Source organism: Rhinoderma darwinii, chromosome 10 (genome assembly GCF_050947455.1).
Source record: "Rhinoderma darwinii isolate aRhiDar2 chromosome 10, aRhiDar2.hap1, whole genome shotgun sequence".
NCBI classification, from domain to species: Eukaryota; Metazoa; Chordata; class Amphibia; order Anura; family Rhinodermatidae; genus Rhinoderma; species Rhinoderma darwinii.
Genome location: NC_134696.1, coordinates 99433568 through 99456891, shown reverse-complemented (window position 1 = coordinate 99456891; position 23324 = coordinate 99433568). Strand labels below are relative to the sequence as shown.

Genomic DNA, 23324 nt, shown 5'->3' with positions numbered 1-23324 from the left:
GCTTATTCATGGGGTCGGTAACCATGACTAAGAGGCTAGAAATCTCATGAAACAGACTTATTTCTTGGTGCTTCACCTTGGGCAGTATTTTTGAATTTTTTTTACTTCCGTGACGGGTATTTCCTGCAGCCCTGAAGAGTTCCTTGTCTTAAGACTTGGATCAGGGGGTCACTTCTTCTGCAGTTTCACTTATTAATTCCCTTTTATAGGCAATAGAGCACCGTTCCTAAGGGGAGATAAGCAGCTCAGATGGCACCTTTGCTTTGAACCCCTTAGTGACCAGTCTATTTTAGGCCCTAATGACTAATTTTCTATATTCGCATTCAAAGAGCTATAACTTTTTATTTTTCTGTTGACATAGCTGTATGACCACTTGTTGTTTGCTGAATTAGTTGTACTTTTTAATGGCACCATTTTGGGGTACATATCATTTTTAATTAACTTTTCTTAACTTTTTTAAATAACACGTTATCTTTATTCTATGGGTCGGTACGATTACGGCGATACCACATATGTAGAGGTTTTTTATGTTTTACGACTTTTGCCCAATAAAATCACTTTTGAACTAAAATTATTTGTTTTTGCATCGACGCTTTCCAAGAGCCGTTATTTTTTTATTTTTCTGTCAATCTAGTTATTTTTTGGGTTTATATTTTGCGGGACGGGGTGTAGTTTTGATTGGTCCTGTTTTGGGGTACATGGGACTTATTGATTAGCTTTTATTATGTCTTTTTGGGGGGCAATGGAAAAAAATAGCAATTTCACCATTGTTTCTTGCGGATTTATTTACGTTGTTTATCTTGCGGTTTAAATTACATATTAACTTTATTATTTGAGTCAATACGGTCGTGGCGATACCATATATGTGCACTTTTATTTATTTTATTTATTTATTTTTTACACTTTTACTAAATAAAACCACTTTCTTATGGAAACAAAATGGTTTGATTTATTTTTTTACTGTATTTTTTATTTCACATTTATAACTTATTTTTTTAGTCTGACTAGGGGACTTCACTGTGTGATCTTCAGATCGCTGCTATAATGCTTTGGTATACTTCGCATACCAGAGCTTTAATGCCTGTAAGTGTAAATCTGACAGGCAATCTATTAGGACGTGTTGCTGGCGCGTCCTGATAGGCACATTCCCAGGGCATAACTGGGGGCTTTTATTAGCCCCCTGGCTGCCATGGCACCCCATCGGAGGCCCGCGATTGCATTTGCGGGCCGACGATGGGTGAGAGAGGGAGCTCACTCCCTCTGTAAACAAGTTAAATGCCGCGGTCACTATTGACTGCGGCATTTAACGGGTTAAATGGCCGCGATCTAAGTAAACTTTGATCGCCGTCGTTGGAGCAGGAGTCCGGTTGTCATTAGACAGCCGAGCCCTTGCCCCAGCCCGCACTGGATACCCGTGCAGGACCTAGACTGGGCCACCGAGAAAAGGCGGCAGCCTAGCCTAAGACCCCTTAGTGACCGCAGTGAAAAGGCGTATTGGTGGTCACCGAGGGGTTAATGCATACAGTATATGACCTGTTTAGTACATTGTATGGCCCAAAAACAAACAAACTGGTTTCTATGTATTTGATCTATGTCTACACTGTGGAAGAAAAAGAGACCAGAATTTCTATCTTACAAGGAACAGAAACCTTCAAAAAAAAGTCTCAGTTAGCTTTAGGCCGGTTTCACACGAGCGTGTGCATTTGGCGCGTGCAAAAACCGCTGCGTTTTTTGCGTGTTGCAGTTCCGTGTGTTATACGTGTTTGCTGCGTGATTTTCACGCATATGCCAGCCTTATGACACGCGGTTTTGATGTTTAGAAAAATAAATTAATGTGGTGCTTTCATTTTTTCCTTCATTTCTTTATCTACAGTTGCGCGAATTACGCGCGACACACGGAAGTGCTTCCGTGTGCTGCACGTGATTTTCACGCACCCATTGACTTTAATGGGTGTGTGATGCGCGAAAAACGGCCAAGTATAGGACATGTCGTGAGTTTTACACAGCGGACACATGCTGCGTGAAAATCACAGACTGTCTGAACGGCCCCATTGCTTTACATAGGTCTGTGCGAGGCGCAGGATTTTCACGCGCATGTCACTGACGTTAAATACGCTCGTGTAAAAAGGCCTTAGAGTGAGTGAATTATGTGACACAAAATAAAGGAAACTAGCAGTACCCACATACCGCCACTTCATGTCACCATAACACCTCAGATGTTGAATGTTTTTGGTATTTACTGTCAGAGCAGCCTGTAAAGCCGAGAAGGATTTTGAGTGACTATGTCATGAGAATATCTGCAATATGTTTACAAAGGGTTAAACCGGTGGACCTATAGAGCCCCACACTGTATGCGCAGTTTGGGGGGTTCTGTAGTCTACACCCTTCCTCCTTTGCAACGTTGACTAGAGAGCAGCTACCCAACAGGGATCTACTCACGAAGCTCCAAATCTAAAACAAAATGATGGCAGAATTGCTGTACAACACCCCAAATACCCCCTAAAAATGTATAGCCATAAACCTTCTGCATTTCTAACCATCTCTATTGAGTCTCAGTTCTAGTCCATGGCTCGCCCTGCAGGGGGTGTCACTTTCTCTCACATCCCACCTTCCTTGGACTAAAAATACAGCGTATGGAAGTTCTTTCTTGTTACAAACTGTGCACCTGTGTGAGCAGGACTTGATCAGGATAGACTTCAGCCTCTGAGCACATTATTAAGCAGGCCACAGGTTTCAAGCAATATGGGAAAGAAAAAGGATCTCTCTGCTGCCGAAAAGCGTGAAATGGTGCAATACCTTGGACAAGGTATGAAAACATTGGATATTTCAAGAAAACTTAAGCGTGATCATCGTACTGTGAAAAGATATGTGGCTGATTCAGAGCACAGACGGGTTCGTTCAGATAAAGGCATAATGAGGAAGGTTTCTGCCCGACAAATTAATAGGATTAGGAGAGCAGCTGCTAAAATGCCATTGCAAAGCAGCAAACAGGTATTTGAAGCCGCTGGTGCCTCTGGAGTCCCGCGAACCTCAAGGTGTAGGATCCAAGTGTGCATAAAGCTATTATTCGGCCACCCCTAAACAATGCTCACAAGCAGAAACGGTTGCAGTGGGCTCAGAAATACATGAAGACTCATTTTCAAACCGTGTTGTTTGCTGATGAGTGCCGTGCAACCCTGGATGGTTCTGATGGATGGAGTAGTGGATGGTTGGTGAATGGCTACCATGTCCCAACAAGGCTGCGACGTCAGCAAGGAGGTGGCGGAGTCATGTTTTGGGCTGGAATCATGGGGAGAGAGCTGGTAGGCCCCTTTAAGGTCCCTGACGGTGTAAAAATGACCTCTGCAAAGTACGTAGCGTTTATGACTGAGCACTTTCTTCCGTGGTACAAAAAGAAGAACCGTGCCTTCCGTAGCAAAATTATCTTCATGCATGACAATGCACCATCTCATGCTGCAAAGAATACCTCTGTGTCATTGGCTGCTATGGGCATAAAAGGAGAGAAACTCATGGTGTGCCCCCCATGTTCCCCTGACCTCAACCCTATTGAGAACCTTTGGAGCATCCTCAAGAAAAATATCTATGAGGGTGGGAGGCAGTTCACATCAAAACAGAAGCTCTGCGAGGCTATTCTGACATCCTGCAAAGATATTCAAGCAGAAACTGTCCAAATACTCACAAATTCAATGGATGCAAGAATTGTGAAGGTGATATCAGAGAAGGGGTCCTATGTTACCATGTAACTTGGCCTGTTAAGATTTTTTTTATTGAAAGAGCTTTTGATTTCTGTAAATATGACCTCCTGATGCTGCAAATTCAACAAATGACCATTTTAGTTCTCTTCACAACCTGTAAAATGTTTTGATCTCTGTTGTGCATAATAATGTGAAGCATTTTGAGTTTTTTACTTCTAAAAAAAAATCTGTTATCATTAGGAGATTTGTTCAATAAAATTTGCATTATACTCCAACGGTTGATGGCTTGAAGATTATACTGACTGTCATTTGCATCGACTATTTAGGAAAATCAGTGAAAAATAACATTTGCATAGTAATTTGGAATGCGGTGTATATTGTAATAGTTCAGACTTTTACGGACGCAGCGATACCAATTTTGTTTACTTTCTTTATTTTTTACATTACTTTAGGGGGTAAATTTAAATTTGTCTTATTTATTTTTTCGCTACTAAAAAATGTTTTCACACATTTTCACACACTTTATTAGCTCCCCTAGGAGACTTGAACCTAACGTATTGCAGTATATCGTCACTTTTACAGGTATCTGTTAAAGAGGCTCTGTCACCAGATTTTGCAACCCCTATCTGCTATTGCAGCAGATCGGCGCTGCAATGTAGATTACAGTAACGTTTTTATTTTTAAAAAACGAGCATTTTTGGCCAAGTTCTGACCATTTTTGTAGTTATGCAAATGAGGCTTGCAAAAGTCCAAGTGGGTGTGTTTAAAAGTAAAAGTCCAACTGGGCGTGTATTATGTGCATACATCGGGGCGTTTTTAATACTTTTACTAGCTGGGCGCTCTGATGAGAAGTATCATCCACTTCTCTTCAGAACGCCCAGCTTCTGGCAGTGCAGATCTGTGACGTCACTCACAGGTCCTGCATCGTGACGGCCACATCGGCAGCAGAGGCTACAGTTGATTCTGCAGCAGCATCAGCGTTTGCAGGTAAGTAGCTACATCGATTTACCTGCTAACGCCGATGCTGCTGCAGAATCAACTATAGCCTCTGGTGCCGATGTGTCCTCGCTCGTCTGACACGATGCAGGACCTGTGAGTGACGTCACAGATCTGCACTGTCAGAAGCTGGGCGTTGTGAAGAGAAGAGGATGTTACTTCTCATCAGAACGCCCAGCTAGTAAAAGTATTAAAAACGCCCCGATGTACGCACATAATACACGCCCACTTGGACTTTTACTTTTAAACACACCCACTTGGACTTTTGCAAGCCTCATTTGCATAACTACAAAAATGGTCATAACTTGGCCAAAAATGCTCATTTTTTAAAAATAAAAACGTTACTGTAATCTACATTGCAGCGCCTATCTGCTGCAATAGCAGATAGGGGCTGCAAAATCTGGTGACAGAGCCTCTTTAAGCCCTTCATTAGACTCCTGGGCTGCCAAAGCAACCGTCGTCACCCCCCAATCTCACTGCAGAGGGGGGGGGGTTAGCTGTCGGAGGGGGCCACCCCCTCTTTTCAACGCCTTAGATGCTGCTGTCATTGCTGCAGCATTTGAGGGGTTAAACAGCCAGGAACAGCGCAATCGCTGCTCCCAGCTGTTAGTCCCGGGTGTCTACTGTAAAATAAAGCCGACACCCGCAGCATATGGAGCACGCTCCAAAAATCACTCCCCGCACCTGGACGTAATGGAACATCCGGGTGCGCGAAGGGGTTAAAAAATATATAAGTAAATAAATCTAATAATTACCCATAAGGCATAAGCCAATCTTACCTAAAAAAGAAACATTTCCCTCCTTTAGCTCTAGTAGCGATCAGACTAGATTAACTTTCAGACAATAATTCTACACATTGACATAGGAGCTGATATTTTTTTGTTCTACACATTGGTTTCTCCTTTTTGAAGCCATCTCCTGTTCCTACTGTGATGGCTCCTGCGGGCGGCTATTCACAGTTCTCACAGTAAGGCCTTATTCACAGAAGGGTGTGCGTTTTGCGCACGCATAAAATTCAACGTTTTGCTCGCCATGCACTTCCGAGTGTCATCAGTGTTGGCTGAGTGGCTGCGTGATTTTCACGCATAGGCCATGCTTATGACACGCGGTTTTGGAGTGTAGAAAAAGAAATGAAGGGAGTGCTTTTATTTTTTCCTTCATTTCTTTATCTAATGTTGCGCAAATCACGCGCGACACACGGAAGTGCTTCCGTGCGCTGTGCGCGATTATCACGCACCCATTGACTTCAATGTCTGCCTGATGCTCGAAAAACGGCCAAGTATAGGACATGTCGTGAGTTTTACGCAGTGGACATACGCTGCGTGAAAATCACGGACTGTCTGAACGGCGCCATTCAGTAACATAGGTCCGTGTGACACGCGTGATTTTCACGTGCCTATCACGGACCTAATACACGTTCGTGTGAATAAGGCCTAAAGAAGACTTGTCGCCTCTAGAGATTGAACCGTTTTTTCTCCAGACGGAGGGAGCGCCCCCTTGTTTTTTGAGGGGGTTTTACATGGAACAGGATTTCATCAGATTTTTTTTATGGGCCATTCATATATTTATAGAAAATAATCATGTCCCCCCTTAGTCGTCATTTTTATAACCAGCCCGATACAACACAGCAGCAGCAGCCTAGCATTACAAGTGTGGGAAGGTCCACTGTTTTTGGCCCTTCCCAGCCTCATAATACGAGCCTGCGGCCGCCCCAGTGCCCAACGATCACAACAGATGGTCAGGTACTGGATCGTACCAAGCTCTTCCCGGCACCCCTGGTGGCGGTTGGACACCGGGGTAATAATGGGTGGTTAGTGCTAGCCTCTGCACCGGCTAACACTAAGTACCGCCTTAATAATGGACGCTGTCAATCAGCCAATTGCCATTAAATAGGCACTAATAAATTTAAAAAAAAAAACACAAAAAAACAAACAACCATACACACACACATATACACAAACACACACATATACACAAACACACACATATACACAAACACACCAAGATATACACAAACACACACACACACATAAACAGACAAACACACACACATATACACAAACTCACACATATACACACACACACATATACAAACAAAAACACACATACCCAAACACACACATATACACAAACACACACATACACAAACACACACATACACACAAACACACACACACACAAACACACATATACACAAACACACACATATACAAACAAAAACACACAAACACACATACCCAAACACACACATATACACAAACACACACATACACACAAACATACACACACACAAACATATACACAAACACACACACATATGCACAAACACACACATATACACACACACACAAATACACACAAACATACACACACACAAACATATACACAAACACACACACACATATACACAAACACACCCATATATACATAAACACACAAACACACACACACATATATATATATATATATATATATACACAGTTGTACATGTACCTTCAGCGGACCGCAGACTTCTCCTCGCGACGGGTATCTTGCCCTGCATCTACTGCGCATGTGCTGAGATGCGCGTTCACGAGATAAATTACATCCTCTACTGAGGACGGAGAGGATGTCATTGCGCATGCGCGGCCACCGCTAAAGGTAAATAGCGGTGGCCGGATCCCTAGACAACGAGCTACAACCAAAGAGGGACTGACGTGGATTCCAATCAACAACAGCAAGAAAACGACATCGCTGGGCTACAGAAAGGTAATTAGAAAATGTCTTAACTTTAGATGGGTGAGCTTCCTAGCTACATTTATGAAGATGGGAATAACCCTTTAATAAACCCAAAATATCTACCATTCCTGTATGAATCCCTTCAGACCCTGTAGACTTTTTGGATTATGCCTCTCAAGACTCATGCAGTCAAAATGTGTTTTGTATTTTATTTTTATATTCTTTATGTATAAGACTTTGATTTTATGTAGAGCAAGTTGTACTTTCTTTTGATGCCAGTTTGGGTTATTTAGTATTAGTTATTTATTTATATTGATTTATATTTTTGAGGGAAATGCAAAAAGAAGCGTTTTTTATTTCCCCTCTACGTATTCCAGACTGAGTTATTGTGCAGGTTGTTAGTAATAAGGAGTCTTAAAAACCAAAATGTTATAAACTTTATGAAATGTAAGAAATTGCATTTGATTTTTTTGTTCTACTTTTTTTTTTTTACTTCTATTAGCATTTATTTTTAACCTCAATCTGGACCCTTCTCAATAAACCGGAGCAGATAGCTGCCACAGGGGATAACGACAATGAATAATTGACAGCAACGGCCGGCGAGGGGTGAGGAGAGTTCAATAGGTGAAATGCTGGTGACAGGTTCCCTTTTAAACCAGTTTGGATGAGGGCATTGATGTGGATGGACATTTAACTGTATGGCGCTATTGCTTGGGCACTATATGGCATTATTATTTGTAAAATCTATGACCCGGTTATTAAAGGGGTTATGCGGGGACCAAAAATGATTATCAGTGTAGTCACTGCAGTATGTAAGTACACTCGCTAATATACATTCCGGTCCCCCGTTGCACTGATTCTGAGAATTTAATAGATTTTTATAGCGTTCCCGGGGGACCGGAAGTCTAGTTGTGTCAGGGTAAAACTTCCTTTTCCCTGTTATTTCACACCGAATAACCACCTCTCTAAATTGAAAACTGAGAGCATGCGTGGAAAAAAGTACACCAGACAGACAAGTTGGTATACATCCTCCCTCAGACATGTAGGAAGTGAACTGAACTTTTTTTATTGAACAAAGAAAGAATCACATGTTCCCTCCCTAGAGATGTGGGACATGCTTAAGCCCCATTGGATCCTCAGCTGTAAGTTCTTCTGTACACTCCTCTTGCATTCCAGGGGCGGTGTCTTCCATAGGCGTGCCCCTGATACATGGTCAATTTTGTTACATTCCAGTTCTTTGTGTAATATACTGATATATAAATACATATATATGTAAGGATAATATTTTTGCAAACAATATACATAGTAATGATCCCTGACAGTCCCCCCTAAAAATATTATTACTCTATCCCTGAGTCTTGCCTAGCAACCTACCACTGACCACTCAAACCAGGCGGGTAGGGATTTTGGATTTCTTCACCAGCTTGAGACGAGCTACTCCTGATGAGTAACCCCCCTTTGTACCTGGACTTCCAAGGTTTCGGAGTGGTCCTAACTTTCCCTATTCTCCTCAGGATACAGGATGGTTGTCTTGGTATAATCTACAAACCGCTGCTGGTTGTAATATATATAATTAATCCAGTCTACATTTTTATTAATGGTAATAATTGTCGCACTGTCACTTACTGTCCTAATGGGACTTTTACCCCTGCAGATATAACAGGTTATGGGCAGCATCTTCCCCAAACCTAAAGACACCCAGATAACATAACCTCCGGGCTCTCATTGCTGCCATGTACTTCTTACATATGAGTGACAACAACCAGTGACATTCACCTCACACCTCCACATAAAACTCCTCAGATCGTAATTTGCAGCACCGTGGCATATTTACACACATTATAATTATAAACCTCAGACAATATAAACAATAGGGCCTCAGCTAATAATATAATGCTATCACCAATCTCATGCGATCACCCTCAGGTTTGGGTCCCATCAGTTCATTGCCAGTCCTGTACATCATCGTCCTCTTCTTCTTCTGTCTTCTGTGGAGTCAGACTGCATAGTGGTGTCCAGTGGGGGATTTATTACTATCCTCCACCTGGTCACTTACTTATTAAAACACTTGATACTGCTGACGGATTCACTCAGGTCTTTACTTTGATCTTTGCTGATGTCATCAGGACTTGGTTTGGTCCTTCTCATCTGTCAGACACTGTCTCTTTTAGTATACGTCACCGGGCTGTACATAACACCTCATGCTGTGAGCCTGGGGTGAGATCCCACGTAGATGGATTAGTGGAGTTTTATTGTGACTACCACAAACCCTCCGTATCTATCCTCTTCCTCTGGCAAGTTACTTGTCTGGGCGGCTGCTTAGAATTGTGACACTGCCGTCAGTGCATGACAAACGCGTTGTACTGGCTCAGGCTGCGCCTGCCGCATCTCAGTGATGGAGTTCATCATATTAAAAGTCTTTTAGTTCATGTTTACTGGCACTTGCCGGGGACCCCCGACCCTTGTGAATTGTTAAAATAAATACTAATCTGGTGATAACATCATCCGCATACACTATAAACGTTGTTCTAAGTACATACAGTAATAATGACAGGCCCTTAACCTCTTAAGGACACGGCCAATTTTAGCCTTGAGGACAGAGCAATTTTTTGTAAATTTCCCTGTTTGCATCCCGACGCTCATAACGCTTTTATTTTTTGTACGACGTAGTTGTATGAGACTTTGTTTTTTGCGGGACGAGTTGTACTTTATGTACTTACCATTTTTTGGTACAAATACATTATCGTTTAATTTCTATACATTTTTAATTAGATTAAAATGCAGAAAAAAAGCAGTTGTGCAGCAGTTTTTATATTATTTTTTTTACACCATACACCGATCATAATAAAGAATGGTATACATTTGTTGTACAGGTTGTTACGGTCGTGGCGATACCAAATATGTCTATATTATTTCGTGTTTTGGGACTTATATTTTAAACAGTTGATTTATTATAAAAAATGTGTGTTTCTGTGTATTTTATTTACTTTTTATTTATTTATTTACCATTATTTTTTTTTTACATTCATTTAACTTTTTTTTTTAATCCCATAAAGGGATTTATCATTTTGATTTTTATTTTGTAACTGTAATGTACTGGCATAGATCTATATGCCAGTACATTAGCCTGTTACTGATCGTACACAGGCAGTTGTTAGGGCATACCTCAGTATGCCCTAACAACAGGAAATATGTTCAGACAGCCCTGGGGTCCTTCACTGGACCCTGGGCTGTCTGGCCATATGAGTTGTGGGCTTTGATCGCGTCACAGTTATATTCTGTGACGCGATCAATGTGCAGTCCCCTCTCCTTTAACGCCGCGATCAGCTGTCATCGCGGCGTTCAAAGGGTTAACAGCGGAGAGAAGATGTTTCTCTCCTCTCCGCTGTCAGAGCGGGGCCATGGCTGTGTATTACAGCCGTTGCCCCGCTCTCGATCGCGCGCACAGACGCGCGCAGGGACGGCTGTCACACAGGACGAGTATGCTCGTCCTAATGCGCGAAGTGCTCGCTGCTCAGGACGAGCATACTCGTCCTGTGTCGGCAACCAGTTAAACGACATCAAACAAACACCTTTATATAAGAAAAACTTCTCTGTTCCACTGGACAGGGCACCTAGAAAATGTGTGATTACTGAGTACATTGTATTTGAACTTGGTGTTTACACTTTCCAACAGGATTTATACGTTATTCTCAGCTGATTACCTGGAAAATCTCCTATTCACAGATTCCACATGTTTATCTGACAAGTGTCTCAAACCAATTTTTCTCCCCCTACTCTGGTTCATTCTACCTGGGAAGGCCTCTTCTCTTTGTGGGAGCCGGGTATGATAAGGTTGGCACCGGTCTGCCAGGACTGTTCTGTAGGCAAATCAAACAGCTCTAACAGAATTTAGCAGCAACAGCTGTAAAACCTGGGACATACAAATTAGATCTTACCAAATCGATCCTTGCAGTCTTGGGGGCATATGTGAGGCCACAAACCATCAATGCAAGTGCCATCAAGAGTGCATTGGATGCTACCAGTTTACCTTCCTTTATCCGTCCACAATCTGTTAGAATCTGGTTTTGATTCCTTTAGCTCCCAGTTGGACACTTCCTATGGAGAACAATCTTTTCATCACATAATCAATAATTGATGTTAATCAGATAATTCAGTTGAAGAAAAATATTAACAAATAACATCTTTACATGAAACTCTTTGCAGATCATCTGTAAATCATTACGATTTTGAAGCTGTCGCTTGGCAACTCGGATCTTCAGCTCTCTCCATAAGTTTTCGATGGGATTAAGGTAGGGAGACTAGCTAGACCACTCCATGACCTTAATGTGCTTCTTTTTGAGCCACTCCTTTGTTGCCTTGGCTGTATGTTTCGGGTCATTGTCGTGCTGGAAGACCCAGCCACGAGCCATTTTTAATGTCCTGGTGGAGGGAAGGAGGTTGTCACTCAGGATTTGACGGTACATGGCTCCATCCATTCTCCCATTGATGCGGTGAAGTAGTCCTGTGCCCTTAGCAGAGAAATACCCCCAAAACATAATGTTTCCACCTCCATGCTTGACAGTGGGGACGGTGTTCTTTGGATCATAGGCAGGATTTCTCTTCCTCCAAACACGGCGAGTTGAGTTAATGCCAAAGAGCTCAATTTTAGTCTCATCTGACCACAGCACCTTCTCCCAATCACTCTCAAAATCATCCAGATGTTCATTTGCAAACTTCAGACGGGCCTGTACATGTGCCTTCTTGAGCAGGGGGACCTTGCGGGCACTGCAGGATTTTAATCCATTACGGCGTTATGTGTTACCAATGGTTTTCTTGGTGACTGTGGTCCCAGCTGCCTTGAGATCATTAACAAGTTCCCCCCGTGTAGTTTTCGGCTGAGCACTCACCTTCCTCAGGATCAAGGATACCCCACGAGGTGAGATTTTGCATGGAGCCCCAGATCGATGTCGATCGACAGTCATTTTGTATGTCTTCCATTTTCTTACTATTGCACCAACAGTTGTCTCCTTCTCACCCAGCGTCTTACTTATGGTTTTGTAGCCCATTCCAGCCTTGTGCAGGTCTATGATCTTGTCCCTGACATCCTTAGAAAGCTCTTTGGTCTTGCCCATGTTGTAGAGGTTAGAGTCAGACTGATCATTGAGTCTGTGGACAGGAGTCTTTTATACAGGTGACCATGTAAGAGCTGTCTATAATGCAGGCACCAAGTTGATTTGGAGCGTGTAACTGGTCTGGAGGAGGCTGAACTCTTAATGGTTGGTAGGGGATCAAATACTTATTTCTCTGTGCACAATGCAAATAAATATATATAATTTTGACTATGTGATTTTCTGGTTTTTTTAAAAATATAATCTATCTCTCACTGGTAAAATTAACCGAGCCTAAAAATTCTAGACTGTTTATGTCTTTGACAGTGGGCAAACTTACAAAATCAGCAAGGGATCAAATACTTATTTCCTTCACTGTATATACTGCACAGAATTTTAAGCTCTAAAATTTTCCTTTCACAACGAAATTTTTTTTTCAAATGGGAATATTCAGCTTCTGTACCTTTTATCTGACACATGCCTTCAATAGTCCAATGCTAAGGTACGCTGGTCTAGAATTTCACATAAAACTTAACTTCAGAATTAAATATTCCTACAACACTTCTTGAATACCATTATTAAACAAACTAACTTTGGAATAACATATAGAGAACTGCTGATATCTTATCATTGTACAAACACCAGTTAAATACTTGGCATACAAACTATTTCCCTGTCATTACACATAACTTCTGCAGTGAAGAAGACACTGACCAGGCTTCCGGCCGCCCTCAGAAAAGGTCTAAACATACGAGCACCGTTTCATACACACCTACCTCGGGTAGTTGTATGTTCTGCAGTCGCTGGAACGGGTAATCTGGCCGGGGTGCACTTCTCATAAGTACCTTTGCTGTTTTACCTATCTCATGCCGTGCGCACGTCATGCCGGCTGCTACAAACCAAGTGGTGGCATTATTGAATCCAGGTACAAGCCAATTTTCTGTTACCCGGCTGCACATACTCTTGTTGTCAGGTCTGTCATCTCTTGCTCTCTCAATTGGCTTGCAATCATCTTTAGAATTGGCTTTCCTGAACGCTTCCTTTATTTCCTCAGCTTGTTCTATGTCATGCTTGATCTGCATGATGCCAAAAATTTTATATATTGGCAACAGGCTGGGTCATCTACTTGGCACATGCACAGGTCCCCTTGGTCATCATTCAAAACATCAAAACCATCTTCTGTAATATTGTCAAATCTGGTACTTTCTCTATATTATGATCATTCTTTACTGCTAAACCTACTAATGTTGGCAACAATCCAAACTTCTCCGGCCACGGCATATGTATTGGTCATAATTGTGTCGCACTGTCACTTACTGTCCTAATCGGACCTTTACCCCTGCAGATATAACAGGTCGTGGGCAGCATCTTCCCCAAACCTAAAGACACCCAGGTAACATAACCTCCGGGCTCTCATTGCTGCCATGTACTTCTTACTTATGAGTGACAACAAGCAGTGACCTTCACCTCATAACTCCACATAAAACACCTGAGATTGTAATTTGCAGTACCGTGGCATTTTTACATACATTATAATTATAAACCTCAGACAATATAATGAATAGGGCCTCAACTAATAAAATAATGCTATCACCAATCTCATGCTATCACCCCTCAGGTTTGTGTTCCATCAGATCTTTGATAAGTCCTGTACATCATCATCCTCTTCTTCTTTTGTCTTCTGTTCTTCACTGACTGTCGCCCTTAGGGTAACCCACACAATTGTGGAGTCAGACTGAACGGTGGTGTCCAGTGGGGGATTTATTATTATCCTCCTCCTGGTCACTTACTTATTAAAACACTTGGATACTGCTGACGGATTCACTCAGGTCTTTGGCCTTTGCTTTACTTTGACCTTTGCTTTACTTTGACCTTTGCTGATGTCATCAGGACTTGGTTTGGTCCATCTCATCTGTCCTCTTCCTCTGGCATGTTGCTTGTCTGCACGGCTGTTTAGGATAGTGACACTTCCTTCCGTTCAAGACAAGTGCGTTGTTTTGGCTCAGGCTGTGCCTGCCGCATCTCAGTGATGGAATTCATCATGTTAAAAGTCTTTTATTTTTATGTTTACTGACACTTGTGGGGACCCGACCCTTGTCAATTATTAAAAATAAATGCTAATCTGGTGATAACATTTACATAATATAAAAATTGTTCTAAGTACATACAATAACAATGTCAGGACCTTAAACTACATCAAACAAACACCTTTATATAAGAAAAACTTCTCTGTCCCAATTGACAGGGCACCTAGAAAATGTGTAGTTACTTGGTATATTTTAATTTGCTGGTGTTACACATTTTAGCATGATTTCTACCTTGATCTGAGCTGATTACCTGTAACAGCTCCTACCCACAGAAATATTCACAGATATCATATATTTATCTGACAAGTGTCTCAAACCAATTTTTTCTTACCCTGATTTGAATTGCCTGGGGAGGCCTCTCAAGATCCCTTCTCTTCATGGGAGGCAGGTATGATAAGGTTGGCACTGGTCAGCCAGGACTGTTCTGTAGGCAAATCAAACCGCTCCAACAGAATTTAGCAGCAACAGCTGTAAAACCTGGGACATACCAATTAGAACTTACCAAATCGATCCTTGCAGTCTTGGGGGCATATGTTAGGCCACAAACCATCAATGCAAGCTCCATCAAGAGTGCCTTGGGTGCTACTGGTTTACCTTCCTTTATCCGTCCAAAATCTGTTCGAATCTGATTTTCACGCCTTCCGCTCCCAGTTGGACACTTCCAGTGGAGAACAATCTTTTCATCGCATAATCATTAATTGATCTTAATCAGATAATTCAGTTGAAGAAAAACATTAACAAATAACATCTTTACATTAAACATTCACATTAAGCAGTAACTACAAATGATACATGCAAACTCATTTGTCTTCTTTTTTATATATACTGCACAGAATTTTCAGCTCTAAAATTTTCCTTTCACAACAAGAAAATGTTTTCAAATGGGAATATTCAGCTTCTGTACCTTTTATCTGACGCATGACTCTAATAGTCCAATGCTGAGGCTGGTCTAGAACTTTACATAAAACTTAACCTCAGTATTTCCCACAACACTTCTTGAATACCATTATTAAACAAACTAACTTTGGAATAACATATAGAGAACTGCTGATATCTTATCATTGTACAAACACCAGTTAAATACTTGGGATAAAAACTATTCCCCTGTCACTACACACAACTTCTGCATTGAGGAAGACACTGGCCAGGCTTCTGGCCGCCCTGAGAACAGGTCTAAACATACGAGCACCGTTTCATACACACCTACCTCGGGTAGTTGTATGTTCTGCAGTCGCTGGGACGGGTAATCTGGCCGGGGTGCACTTCTCATAGGTACCTTTGCTGTTTTAACTATGTCATGCCGTGTGCACATCATGCAGGCTGCTACAAACCAAAGTGGTGGCATTATTGAATCCAGGGACAAGCTAATTTTCTGTTACCTGGCTGCACATACTCTTGTTGTCAGGTCTGTCATCCCTTGCTCTCTCAATTGGCTTACCCGATGATCCAACAAAGGTCCTACTACCAATGGGCCCATAATTGTGGGCGATGCCAAAAGCGTACCTAGAGTCAGTGTAACTGTCGGCTGTCTCACCTTTTGCCAGGTTACAAGGCTCAGCGAGCACCTCACGCTCCGCTTATTAAGAAGAACAAGAAGGTGAGAGTGGTTTCTGGATAATTTACCTTGTGCATCGTATCCTGTCTTGTACATACCGTATATGATGAAGTATCTCTACATTACAAATTTACATTGGAAACCCATGTCGCATATAGATAGACTATTTCAAAAGGGTGGAGTTTTATTTTTCCACATTCATCTGATAATCCAGAACACTTGTATATCCCACCCACCAGGTCCTGTAAATACCTGATTAATACCACAAATGAATACCACAAAAAAAATATATTTTTGTTACTAAAAATCTGGAACCATCTACACAGAAAACCTCAAAATTTTGGTTACTCTCTTACACATTTTATCTGGATTACTCATTAGGGTCTCATACTACACATTTTGTAGACCTCCTCGTATCAAATGTATTAATTCAAAACAAAACAAAATACAAAATAAAATTGTAAAATTGTACCTGATCAGTCTCATGACTACTCCCTCCTTTTTGGACTCTGCGAAAGTAATGTAGCAGGGTTCAAAACTGCATATCTCAACATTTTGAGGTTGGGCACTCTAGTTTGCCCCCTTTAACAGACAATAGCCTGAAACAAAAATGACTTTCTCCTACATTTTATCTTTTAGATAACTTGCAACCATTTCGTTTTAAAACATCATACATTTTCAAAAATAACATTTAGGCAGTACAATAGCACTTGCTATAAACTATATGTGGGAGTAGGGAACATTAGGGGTACATACATTTTCAAGACCCCGTGTCTCACAATTTCTGTATTTTTATTCATTTAAATTAAGTTCAAAACATTACAACATTAAATCTTATCACATCATAACACATGAATATGCAACGTAGCGCCACATACTCCAGCAGTCCATATTTTGTAATTTTACTCTGCCTACGTACTAAGTACAGAACAGCATGTCTAGAGATAAGACACACTCCTTCACACTGTAACCAGCCGGCAGCCAGCCTCCTCCTGTCTCACACACATAACCCCCCTTTTCTTCAGACCAATGCTTTCTTGGAATGATTCTTAATTTAACCCTATACACAAAATACTAACATTTTACACAGTACTGCTATTAAAAATGAGAGAATACAATATAGATCCAAAATCAGTGCAATATTGTGGTCACTTGTCTCATCAGTACAATCCATGCAATACCTGTTCAATGTATAATCTGGTATCAGTCTATTTTTAGACTTCACACTGCACACGTTACATTACACACATGTCTCACACATCACACAGATGTCACATCACACCCGTTCACATTACACTCCCCCGCTTCTGACCCACATTAGTCACTATAATGTACCGGGCTGCTCCATTTTCTTCACTCTTCCTATCAACATTTACACCTGTATTGAAATTGTTCTTTCTCGCATCAACTTACTTGTAACCACCTGTAATCACTTACTTTGTCATTTTCAATTATGGCCAGTTAACAGAGGTTAACTCCTAGCCATTCACCATCCCTTTTTCAACTTCACACAAACCATTCTATTTATCACATGCAAACAACCAACTTTTAGCTGCCAGCCTTTTCAGCATTTTTTTCCACAGTTTGACAGTTTGCTATTCACATCTGGGTCTAGGACTTTTAGTGATGAATTCTTTAGGGGTCTTGGGTGTGCACCAATACCAATGTCCTTCACTGTAATTTGTGTAGGTAGTTATACTACTACGACACATGTGGGTCATTCTTTGCTTTGAACACAGATTGTTATGTTACAACAGTATTCATTTCTAGCGGTCTGATGTTATACTACTACAGACATTCACGAAGGGTCTGTAGACCCACTGGACCGTACCGCCTTGGCGGTAAGGCAGCTGGCCAACAGGTGAAAGTCTATAGGTCTATAGGTACCTGTGGTAGCTCAGACAGCAGCAGGGCAGGCTCGGCTGGGACTAGGTAGAAGGCGGACTTCAGGCGAGGTGAAGCAGGTCAGACGTGGGTACAGCACGGCACAACTTTGGCACAGCTCAGTGCTAGACCAGGAATGTATGGATTGCTAGGAACAGGAACTGAAAACAGGTATAGGTACAGGGACAGGGACTGGAACAGTAAACACACTAGGAGGCCATCACATAAACAAACTAGGGAACACAACAACGCTCAGGCATAGAACTAGGGGGCTGGGCCCCTCTTATAGTCCAGGGTACCCACGGGTCAAAGTTCATTAACGAGGTCTGGTGCGCACGCTGCCCCTTTAAGAGCACCCTACGGAATCCGGCTCAGGTGAGTATACGTGCCAAATCGTGGCTGCGGCTGTCAGGGGGAGGTTGGAGCTGACAGCCCACAGCCACGGACATTATATTATCCCCCCCCCTTACGCCCCCTCTTCTTGGGACCAGAGTGAAAGAGAAACTTCAGAAGAGTAGGGGCATTGAGATTCTCCTCTGGCTCCCAGGACCTCTCTTCAGGGCCAAACCCCCTCCAATCCACCAAATAAAAAGTCTCTCCTCTCACTCTCTTGGTGTCCAAGATCTCCTTGACCTCAAAGATGTCCGAACGGCCGCTGGAGGCAACCACAGGGCTGGGAGTCTTGGAATAGCGGTTCAGGATCACTGGTTTCAGGAGGGAGACATGGAAGGAATTCTGAGGGTAGGAGGCAGCTGAAGCTTGTAGGTGACAGGGTTGATCTGCTGCAGGACCTCGAATGGTCCGAGGAACCTGGGGGAAAATTTACATGACGGCACCCTCAGTCGGATATTCCTGGACGACAGCCAGACCTTAGTGCCAGGAAGAAACCGAGGAGGCTCTCTTCTCCTTGTGTCAGCCTTCCGTTACATGCGGTCCACTGCCATTAGGATGGAGGATCGAGTCTGCAGCCAGATTTGCAAAGTCTCTAATCATGGAGTCAGCTGCAGGTACCTCGGAAGTATCAGGCACCGGGAGAGGAATTCATGGGTGCCTGCTGTAGACAATGCAGAACGGTGTATTCCAAGTAGACTCGCTGGTGTGATTATTGTAGGAGAACTCCGCCCATGGAAGCAGCTGCACCCAGTCATCAAGCTGCTTGGAGATAAAGTGGCGTAGGTAGTTCTCTAAAATCTGGTTGATCCCCTCAACCTAACCATTAGACTGAGGATAGTAGGCAGAGGAAAAGTCCAACTTCACGCCAAGAAGTCCGCAGAGGGCTCTCCAGAACCTCGAGGTAAACTGAACCCCCCGATCAGACACAATATGCTGCGGCAAGCCATGCAGGCAGAAGATGTGTTGGATAAATAACTTGGCTAACTGAGGAGCAGAAGGAAGACCGGTCAGAGGAACGAAGTGGCCCATCTTCGAAAATCGGTCCACCACCACCCAGACAGCACAGCATCGAGCAGAGAGTGGCAGGTCCGTAATAAAGTCCATAGCTATATGCTGCCAGGGAGCAGACCAGCAGGTCTGGAGTGGGTGGCCTTGTTGGCTGCACATACAGCACAGGAAGAAACGAAGTGCACAATAACCTTGGGCAGTGTGGGCCACCATAAATAACGAGCAATCAAATCCCAGGTCTTACGTAACCCCGCATGACCTGTCAGTCTAGAGGAGTGTCCCCAGTTGAGGATTCTTCCACGATCAGCCAGGTGCACAAAGGTCCTCCCTGGAGGAATGTCCCCAATTTGCAGGGGATTGACCGAGACAATGCTAGATGGATCAATAATGTTCTGTGGACTCTCTATGGTGTCTTCTGTCTCGAAAGACCTGGACAAGGCATCAGCCCTCACATTCTTGTCGGCCGGGCGATAATGAAGCTCAAACTGAAACCTTTCAAAGAACAGTGACCACCTGGCCTGACGAGGGTTCAGCCGTTGGGCCGTCTGGATGTAGGTCAGATTATTGTGGTCCGTAAAAATCAAGATCGGATGTCTCCACTCCTCCAGAGCCAATTTGATGGCCAGTAACTCCCGATCCCCAATCGAGTAGTTGCTTTTTGCGGAAGAGAAGAGCTTGGAAAAGTATCCACATACCCTTGACTTACCCTTGGGACCTCTCTGGAACAGGAGTGCACCAGCACCGACAGAGGATGCGTCCACCTCCAACGAGAACTGCAGAGAGACATCCGGATGATGGAGGATAGAGGCTGACGTGAAGGCACTCTTCAGGCTATTGAATGCAGACTCTGCCTCTTGAGTCTACACCTTGGCGTTCATACCCTTCTTAGTAAGGTTAGAGATAGGAGAAGTCAGTGAGGAGAAGTTCGGAATAAACTGCCTGTAAAAATTAGCAAAGCACTGTATGGCCCTCATTCCTTGAGGGCGTGGCCACTCCAGGACAGACGTTACCTTTTCAGGATCCATTTCGAGACCACGATTCGAGACAATGTAGCCCAGGAAGAGTAGAGCATCCTTGTTAAATACGCACATCTCCAACTTGGCGTACAGACGATTCTCCCTTAACCGTAGCAGAACCTGATGGACATGTGTGTGGTGTGCCATAGGATCTGGGGAGAAAATCAAGATGTCATCAAGGTAGACTACAACACAAACATAGAGGAGGTCATGGAAAATGTCATTCACAAACTCCTGGAAGACCGCGGGAGCATTGCACAGTCCGAAGGGCATTACTAGATACTCATAGTGTCAGTCACAAGTATTAAATACAGTATTCCATTCATCACCCTGGTGAATTCGGACTAGGTTGTAAGCCCCACGCAGGTCTAGTTTAGAAAAAAACCTGGCACTACGTATACGATCAAACAGTTCAGAGATCAGTGGCAACGGATATTTATTCTTCACCGTGATCTGGTTGAGATCATGGTAGTCGATGCAGGGACGAAGAGAGCCATCTTTCTTTATGACGAAGAAGAACCCGGCTTCTGCCGTGGAGGAAGACTTTCGTATGAAGCCCCTTTCTAAGTTCTCTTTGACATAGGAGGACATGGAGAGAGTCTCTGGCCAGGAGAGAGGGTATACCCTACCACGGGGAGGGGATGTACCAGGAATCAGTTCAATAGGGCAGTCATACGCCCGATGTGGGGGCAATGTCTCCGCCTCCCTCTTGCTGAAGACGTTCGAAAGGCAGCATAATGACCCGGCAATCTTGCCAATGACCGAGGCAGTGAAGGCTGAGCCGAACAAATCCGCACCAGGCATCGACCTTGACATTCAGGGCCCCACTGGAGGACCTCTCGAGTATTCCAGTCCAGAACTGGGGCATGCAGTCGAAGCCAAGGCAGGTCCAGCAACACAGGGTTAACAGCTTTGGGCAGGACATACACTACCGTTCAAAAGTTTAGAGTCACTTAGAAATGTCCTTATTTTTTAAAGAAATGCACAGTTTTTTTCAATGAAGATAACATTAAATTAATCAGAAATACACTCTATACATTGTTAATGTGGTAAATGACTATTCTAGCTGCAAACGTCTGGTTTTTAATGCAATATCTACATAGGTGTATAGAGGCCCATTTCCAGCAACCATCACTCCAGTGTTATAATGGTACATTGTGTTTGCTAACTGTGTTAGAAGGCTAATGGATGATTAGAAAACACTTGAAAACCCTTGTGCAATTATGCTAGCACCGCTGTAAACAGTTTTGCTGTTTAGAGGAGCTATAAAACTGACCTTCCTTTGAGCTAGTTGAGAATCTGGAGCATTACATTTGTGGGTTCGATTAAACTCTCCAAATGGCTAGAAAAAAAGAGCTTTCATGTGAAACTCGACAGTCTATTCTTGTTCTTAGAAATGAAGGCTATTCCATGCGAGAAATTGCCAAGAAACTGAAGATTTCCTACAACGGTGTGTACTACTCCCTTCAGAGGACAGCACAAACAGGCTCTAACAGAGTAGAAAGAGAAGTGGGAGGCCCCGCTGCACAACTGAGCAACAAGACAAGTACATTAGAGTCTCTAGTTTGAGAAATAGATGCCTCACAGGTCCTCAACTGGCAGCTTCATTAGATAGTACCAGTGTCAACGTCTACAGTGAAGAGGCGACTCTGGGATGCTGGCCTTCAGGGCAGAGTGGCAAAGAAAAAGCCATATCTGAGACTGGCTATTAAAAGGAAAAGATTAATATGGGGAAAAGCACACAGACATTGGACAGAGGAAGATTGGAAAAAAGTGTTATGGACAGACAAATCTAAGTTTGAGGTGTTTGGATCACACAGAAGAACATTTGTGAGACGCAGAACAACTAAAAAGATGCTGGAAGAGTGCCTGACGCCATCTGTCAAGCATGGTGAAGGTAATGTGATGGTCTGGGGTTGCTTTGGTGCTGGTAAAGTGGGAGATTTGTACAAGGTAAAAGGGATTTTGAATAAGGAAGGCTATCACTCCATTTTGCAACGCCATGCCATACCCTGTGGACAACGCTTGATTGGAGCCAATTTCATCCTACAACAGGACAATGACCCAAAGCACACCTCCAAATTATGCAAGAACTATTTAGGGAAGAAGCAGGCAGCTGGTATTCTATCTGTAATGGAGTGGCCAGTGCAGTCATCAGATCTCAACCCCATAGAGCTGTTGTGGGAGCAGCTTGACCGTATGGTACGCAAGAAGTGCCCATCTAGCCAATCCAACTTGTGGGAGGGGCTTCTGGAAGCATGGGGTGAAATTTCTCCCGATTACCTCAGCAAATTAACAGCTAGAATGCCAAAGGTCTGCAATGCTGTAATTGCTGCAAATGGAGCATTCTTTGACGAAAGCAATGTTTGAAGGAGAAACTTATTATTTCAAATAAAAATCATTATTTCTAACCTTTTCTAGTCATTTTGCAACTCATTTGATAAATATAAGTGTGAGTTTTCATGGAAAACACAAAATTGTCTGGGTGACCCCAAACTTTTGAACGGTAGTGTAGAACGACAGAAGTTCGGAGTGAAGGGCTCCCACTTGGAGCCTCAGCGGCTTCGTCAAAGCTATAACAGGGTCTGGCAGAGGTAGTCCATTCACTGAGGCAACTGTCAATCGGCTCTCCAGAGGGGTGGTGGGCAATTGCAGAAGGTCCACCAGATCTCTGCGGATGAAATTAGCAGTGGATCCAGAGTCAAGATACGCAGAGACCATATGCGTTTTCTCGCCGGACTCTATGGTCACAGGTATGGACAATTTAGACAGAAGTCCATCTTTACCCAAGGTTGTCACTCCGAGCAACCATAGGTTTTGGGATTTTTAGGGGCACACGTAGGTGTCTCCTTGGCGCAGGTTAATCAAAGAGGCCGCTGAGG

At 43.1% G+C, this 23324-nt stretch overlaps 1 protein-coding gene across 1 annotated transcript in view; it reads left to right on the top strand.

Annotated features, from left to right (window-relative positions):
• Positions 1–23324, top strand: part of LOC142662684 (B-cell receptor CD22-like) — a 61339-nt gene that overhangs the window by 3555 nt on the left and 34460 nt on the right. The window lies entirely within an intron of this gene.